General features: G+C 37.7%; 1 long non-coding RNA gene across 1 annotated transcript; it reads left to right on the top strand.

Moving 5' to 3' along the window:
- The first annotated feature begins 212 nt into the window (after window positions 1–212).
- On the top strand, window positions 213–6,625 carry LOC122821389. Its single transcript, XR_006369007.1, has 4 exons — window positions 213–4,258; window positions 4,499–4,579; window positions 4,699–4,818; window positions 4,903–6,625. It is a non-coding gene; the product is annotated as an uncharacterized LOC122821389 (long non-coding RNA).
- The last annotated feature ends 419 nt before the right edge of the window (window positions 6,626–7,044 follow it).

Below are 7,044 nucleotides of genomic sequence, written 5' to 3' on the forward strand. Positions count from 1 at the left end.
TAAGATCTATTTTTCATCAGAAATGACGATAAATTTGAATTCACCCATTGTAGACGCAGAAAACCTAGTCAGATAGCTAGCAAGGTTATGTTAGCAGTGTTAGCGTTAGCCTTAAGTCACAAAATACAAGATGTGTGACTCAAACTTTTGACTGAAAAAAAAAGCTGTGGAAAAAATGGGGTGGGGGGAGCAATAAAAATAGAGCTGCTCATCTACTTTTAACGAATTTTGAAGCAGATGAAGTATGAGTGTCAGCACTGAGTTAAGGAGCGTGGCCAGTAACAGCTTATTTGCATTAAAGTGACTGAGCCGTAAAACTGTTAATTCTGGAAGAAACTCCAATTAGGCAAAATGGATGACCTGAAATCTCATTATATGAGGATGATTTTGGGCAAAAAAAAATTAATGAACATGTTTTGGGTAATCCATGGACCTACCTTAACATATCTAAAAGAAAATATAAAAGGTACTTTTTAAGAATTGTTTTTTGAGGATGTTAGGACACCCTGTCTCAAGATTTTTTAGTTTTTGGTTAACGCCAAAAATTTCAATGTATTTTGGCGTAATTTTGCAGCACTGGTAAAAACGTTAAAGGGTTAATAGAAGCATTGTGATGACTTCATGAAGGCTGAGTTTCAGAAAGAGCAGAAGCTTCTTAAAGAGACCGAGGCCTGATTTCAAGTTGTCAAATTTCTTTTAAGTCACATTTGATATAGATTTAAAAAAACTGAAGTTATTCGAGTTACTTGCCTATGTTGTAAAATGTCACTACGTGCCTGGAAAATGCGTAATACTGCCCCTTTAATAAAAGCCACTGAAGTTTTTTAGAACTTTATGAAATGTGAAAACATTATGCTGTTGTACACTGAGCTTCCCTTCACTTCCACAGTCCAACACCAGAGAGAAGAGCAAAGCTCCTGAATAAATTTGAAAACTGACATTGAGTTTGAAATGCCTCACAAAATTTGAAGGACAAAACTTGTAACGCACAACAGTAGGGCTTTTTATTTTCAATGACCTTACATGATTGGACAGCTCTCATGGTTGTTTGCACATCACGATTTTTCTGACTGTAACTGAAAAGGAACGCCATGCTGACGTGAAACTTCTGTAAAGGACGAGGCTTTTCATAGAAATAATTACCAAGGAAACTGCATCTCTACGAATATTCCCTAAGTTACTCCTTGTCTAGGTGATATTACCATCTCCTGATATATTACTGTCCTTTGTGTTGTGCCTCTTCCACATGTGTTTGCTCATTTTGATTTACAGTGCCTTGCACGATATTCATACAGCCTGGGCATTTTCACATTTTTAACGTCAGAACCATCCACTTCTCTGGCCACTTCACCCACACTGTCCCAATATGGATCTCTGGAAAACAAATATATTTTTATCTTTCATCCATATGAACGTGGATATTTGAAAAAAAGTCAACATTTGTGTTTGTGTTTGTGTTTGTGTAGACGCCAAAACAGAGTTTTAGGGTCCCATGCCTTACAGTCTGTGACAAATAATGCACCAATATATCCACATACTAGGATATGATTCCTAGTTGACATTGTCTTGTGTTTTAATCATTTTTTTACGTTCTAATATGCTATTTAAAAGTAGCTCAACCTATGTATGAACCTCTTGGTGCCATGTTTAATCCCTAACAGGAAGTTCTAGCTGTTTTGAAGCTATCTAAAAAGCTGATGTAGGTTTTAGCTTTGCTCTACACTGCCCCCTACAGGTATGGCATGCTTAAAACAATGCTCAAGGGCATATTTGTGTCCATTTGTGTTTAAGAAAACCTTTCTGTATTTTTTCAAGCCATGTGATGGAGATTTTTATACATGTGGAAGGTGTCTCACCACAAGTTTTAACCTGCCAGCATCACGGCCTTTATCATATTCGCAAGGCTGGTTGGAAATGAAGCGAAACAAAGCAAAAATAAAATCATAAAGTAACTTGTTGATTTAAAAAAAGAGACAGGAACAAAAATGAGGATATGGATGACTTTTTTGTTTTGTTTTTACATTTCTATTCCACACTTTTTTCCTACTTTTTCTTAAAATTTGGAAATACTTCAAAAATTTTCCCACCAGCTGTTGAAGTGTAAATTTTTGCTAGTCAACAATCTGCCAATCTTGCGTGCCAAATAAACTTTGTCACGTTAGAATTCAGCGTCAGCCTCAGTGACTCTTGACCTTTACGATGGTAGAGCTGTTCTGCGTTCCTCCCACTGCACTGCTTCACTGAGTGGGATGAATAAAATCCCGTCTAAGCTTTGGAAGAAAACAGAAACATATCCCGAAGAGGATAATTCACACGCCCCAATCAAACAGACATCTTTGCTAATACCTCACAAGTAAAAGTCCCTGCATGCAAATGTCAGGCAGATAATGACGGGCTCAGAGGATTCCTCTAAGCATCTGACTAAAATAACCTTTAAGATTACACGTCTGGTTAATGATTCTTTGCATCTACAAAATTTAATCTTTGAAGAAAAGAGACTTTCTTTTGAGCCGAAGCATATTTATTTTTACACAAAGCAACTGAAAATGCTAATCGCTGCGCTCTGTGACGCAGCAGGTTAAAAATGTATTAAAAATTGGGCATTTCATCAAGAAGAAGTAAAATACACATTTTACAGTAATAGTTAGAAGCCACTCATAAGGAGATTTTAAAAAAGTCTGTTTTATTAAAGGACACATCCTTTAAAAATGATGTTTTCAGTCCCTGATTTAGCCAACGGTTCCTGCTGAAGTTGTCTCTGTCTGTATTTTTATCTCTGATTAATTATAATCAGTCCAATGAACAGAGTTGTAAAATTATAAACACTGAGCTAATTTACCACTGGGATTTCAAACTTCAGAGCCAAGCTATGTATGACTCCACCTTTACTGCTACGGTCTCCGGTTAACTCATGGCTTGCTAATGCTAACAACGCTTTCACCTGAAATAGTTTTATGAAGTTGGATATTGGATAATTGGATATTTCAGTCTTTTTATTGCCTTTACAAATCAGTTATCAGAAAAATTTGACTTTTTTTGACTAAACAAAAATTAAAATAATAATGGAAAGAACACTTAAAACTGATTTCTACAAAATAACGACAGACTTTTTAATGCCAGAATCACTTTTGCAAACGGTAAATTGTCCAAGGAGGTGAATACTTTTTATACGCATTGTTTTTAAATCTGTACAACACTTTAAGGTGCTTTTAGTGTGAAGGGTGCTTTATGCTTGATTGATTGATATCTATTAAATCCTTCTATTGATTTGCTGTTAAGCTTTGTATCCCACTTTTGGAGAAGGAAAAATGTTTTTCTGTACTTGTTTCAGCTCATTTTTTTCACTGTGCCACAAACTGTTTTTCCTCGACAACTGCAAGTTTTGACATACTATTCTGGAAACTCATCTCTATTTTTCGGATGAGATATTTGAAATTTTTTAATTAAGCCGGCTATTCTGGAGAGCTCACCTCTGCTGTTCTGCTGTAAAAACTCTGACCCTCAGAAAGGCTACAAGGACATTGAATCCTTCAGCTGCCCAAAAAAAAAATAAAAATAAAAAATTCTTTCCTGACACACGCTGTTGTAGTTTAGTCCCAGGCAAACATTCGGTCTAAATAAAAGCTGTGAAGCCGTGACATACCTCTTTTAATTTCAGATGCAGATGGACTGAGGCAACTTCTGATGTCCTCTTTTGTGCTGCAAATTCTTTCTAATTTCATTTTTGATGGAAAAACAACACCTCTCATCGGAAAAGCATGAAAAGAAATTCTCAAACTCTGTGGTTTGCTCATCCTCACTTCCATCTGGGGTCAGAAGCTGACCCTTAATCATACTGCTTCATGGCTGACCAGTCCAACGACCACTTATGCATAATGTGATTTATTCTGATGACAGTGGTTTATCACTGTTTTGATTGAGGCTCCAGCATTATCGCGTGCAATTAGTCTCTTTTCAATCAGGTCCTATTGAGAATAAAAGGGAACGTTTTTTTTTGTTGTATGTTGTTTTTGTTTTTTTGTCTTTTCTACCCGCGGCCTTGCAGAGAAACGGAATGAGAACGACGGTGGACTTCCGGAGAACATCCCCCACTTCCCTCCCCTCACCATCGTCAGCGACACTTTCTTACTCCAGAGCCCTCCCGGTTCGTGAAACCCCGTCTCTCCTCCATCTCCTACGCCAAACGGACGATCTGTAATTGAGCGACTGGCAGCTAACATCTTTCCATCCAGACCACAAAGCAATGGCTCTGCTACAAGTAGGTAACATCTGAGTTTGTCTCTTATTGCCTGAATTCATTCGCAGTTAGGCAAAGAACAAAATTATGTTAGTTTGGGCTGCCAAGAAGATGATTAATTATGGAGAGATTGTTTAGTGTGCAGGGTATGTCAATTAGTTAAAGTAGTCCACATGAGCGAGCTTATTACAAGATGGCAGTAAAGTCCTGCAATACGCATCATCGTGTGTGTGTGTGTGTGTGTGTGCATTAAACCTCCAGGTTCCGATGTAATCAGAACCTGCTCAATGGTTCTCGACGCTGCAGTTGGGACTAAGTGTTTTCCATGCACCAGGTGCTCAGGTAAAAACCGTCCTCTGCTCCTCAACGTTGCTTCGTCACGTTGAACTCTGGTCACTGACTTCTGTTTCGTTGCCTTTTTAGCCTCTTTAAAGTTAAAGCCGTGTTGTCGCGTCCTGCAGATATTTCTCTGGAGGTTCTGAGTCTTTGCTCTCAATACTCCGACACCGTTTGCTGGAACCGAACCGTCCAGGCGCCAGTGGATCCTGATCCTGATCCTGATCCTGATCCTGACCCGACAGGTAAACTCACCTACAGCGGTTCTGACTGCCCACTTCTTCTCATCCACTTTCTTTCCCTGAACCTCGTCTCCCTCTTGTCCTCAGGCGTTCCTCCCGCCGTGTGGATCCTCAGTGGAATGTAAGTATCAGGGTAGGAGTAGCTTTGGGATTTTTCATTGTAGTTTAGCTTTATTTTGTTGTGATTAGTGACTCATTTAATACTTTTTTTTTCCCTCTACCTGATTAAAACCTAAAAAATAATCAGGAGTTGGTAACATTTTAAAAACAAAAATCCTGGAGTAAATATTATCAGACGTCTTTGAAAGAGATGACCTCATCCCTTCAGTTGCTGCGTTGCTTCTGCGGTTTAGCTTGACCTCTGAACCCGTCAAGCGTCTGATTGGTTGGGGAAGTAAAGGCAGGGTCGTACCGATACCCTGATCTTGCTTTGTGGAGTTTGAAGCTCTCGTAGTTCTAGGTGGTTTGGAGCTGTTTACCGTGTCGGTTCTGGAATTAGTTCATTTCTTTGGAAAGCAATAAAATAAAAAAACAATTCATTGTTTATTGAAACAGTACTTGAGTCAATTAAGTTTAATTGATTTCAATGTTAATTAAACTTAGATACAACTTGAAAGTGCATTTAACTTGGATCTGTAACATTAATGTGATTTTTAAATTAAAATTCATTTGAATTATTCCTAACAAAGCCAGGCCTTGCTGCATTTTACAATGAAGTTAAGTTTTATATCCCAACTATCAAAGACAAAATATTATTAAAATAATTGAAATCTGTGTTGCTTTGAATGTACAGTTGGGAACCAAAGCTTTTATTAATCTTGAATATATTTATCAGTATTTGCTTTTTCTTGAGGCAGAACAAATGAGGCATAACTCTGTCGTTACATAGTGTGTCTGTGAATAACGTTTTTTAACTGCCCCCCCTTCCTTCCACACCCAACAGACTTCTTGTCACACAGTGATGTCACTCATCCTGTCTGTGACATCACAGGCGACTGTCTTTGTATATTCTCAGATTTCACAGAAAAATTCATTTGCAGTTACAGATTTTGACCAGAGAGCGAAGATGGAAGCACAGAATTTATTGTTGGCAAAAGTGAAGACTTTGAAAAAGAGCTGCGTAAAACTTCAAGAAGAGAAGGAGCAGCTGCAGAAAACTGTAGATGAACAGAGGATTAAAATTGAACATTTGAATAGTTGCACCGACAACAACGCCAGAAACCTCCAAACTGAGAACGAGCTTCTTGGGAACGCCAATGAGTTTTACAAAACTCAAATCAAGACCATAACTTCAGAGCTGGATGATGCAAAACTGACGATTTATGACCTTAAATGTGACTTTCATACAATTTTGAGAAAAAATATACAATTAAAAGAATCAGTACGTGTAACGAGAGAAAAATTTGAGAACAAATTGAAAGAAAAATGCAAACAGCTAAACTGGATTCAAACATCCAATGATGATTTAAACCAGGAGATCGTGGCTTTGAAGTTGAAGGCTGACCGATGGAAATCCAGGGTGGCACAAAACCCTGAGGAGGTTCCCAAAACTACAGAGACAGCAGATAAAAAACAAAATGACACAGAAGAAAAAAACACAGGAGAGAATCAAACACCATCCATTTTACAAAGAGTTGGCCGAACATTTAAGCAAATGTACAAGTGGGGAACTTTGCGATATTGGGTGCCACCCTGGATCTTTTAGTTTCTGAGGGTTGAGATATATATATATATAGATATATAGATATATAGATATATAGATAGATAGATAGATAGATAGATAGATAGATAGATAGATAGATAGATAGATAGATAGATAGATAGATAGAGAGAGAGAGAGAGAGAGAGAGAGAGAGAGAGAGAGAGAGAGAGAGAGAGAAATCTTTGACATCTGCTGGTGTCAGCCAGCAGTGACCCGTCAGAACCAGGTACTGTAAAAAGCTCAGGCGACCACTGGAGCTCAGAAGAAAACAACCAACCATAAATTATTGGGCAAATATTAAAGGACTTAAGGAAAGTTACCCTCCAAACGCCATGTTACAACCTTGTCAAAGATGCATTAATAATAATAATAATCAAGGCAGCAGTCCAGATGTGTTTATGATGGAGGGATAACATCATAACATAATGTAATTATGTAATTATAACATAATGTAATTATAACATAATGTAATTATGTAATTATAACATAATGTAATTATAATGTAACGCTCCTGAAAGTCAATTCTC

The sequence above is a fragment of the Gambusia affinis genome, linkage group LG19, assembly GCF_019740435.1.
Source record: "Gambusia affinis linkage group LG19, SWU_Gaff_1.0, whole genome shotgun sequence".
Lineage (NCBI taxonomy): Eukaryota > Metazoa > Chordata > Actinopteri > Cyprinodontiformes > Poeciliidae > Gambusia > Gambusia affinis.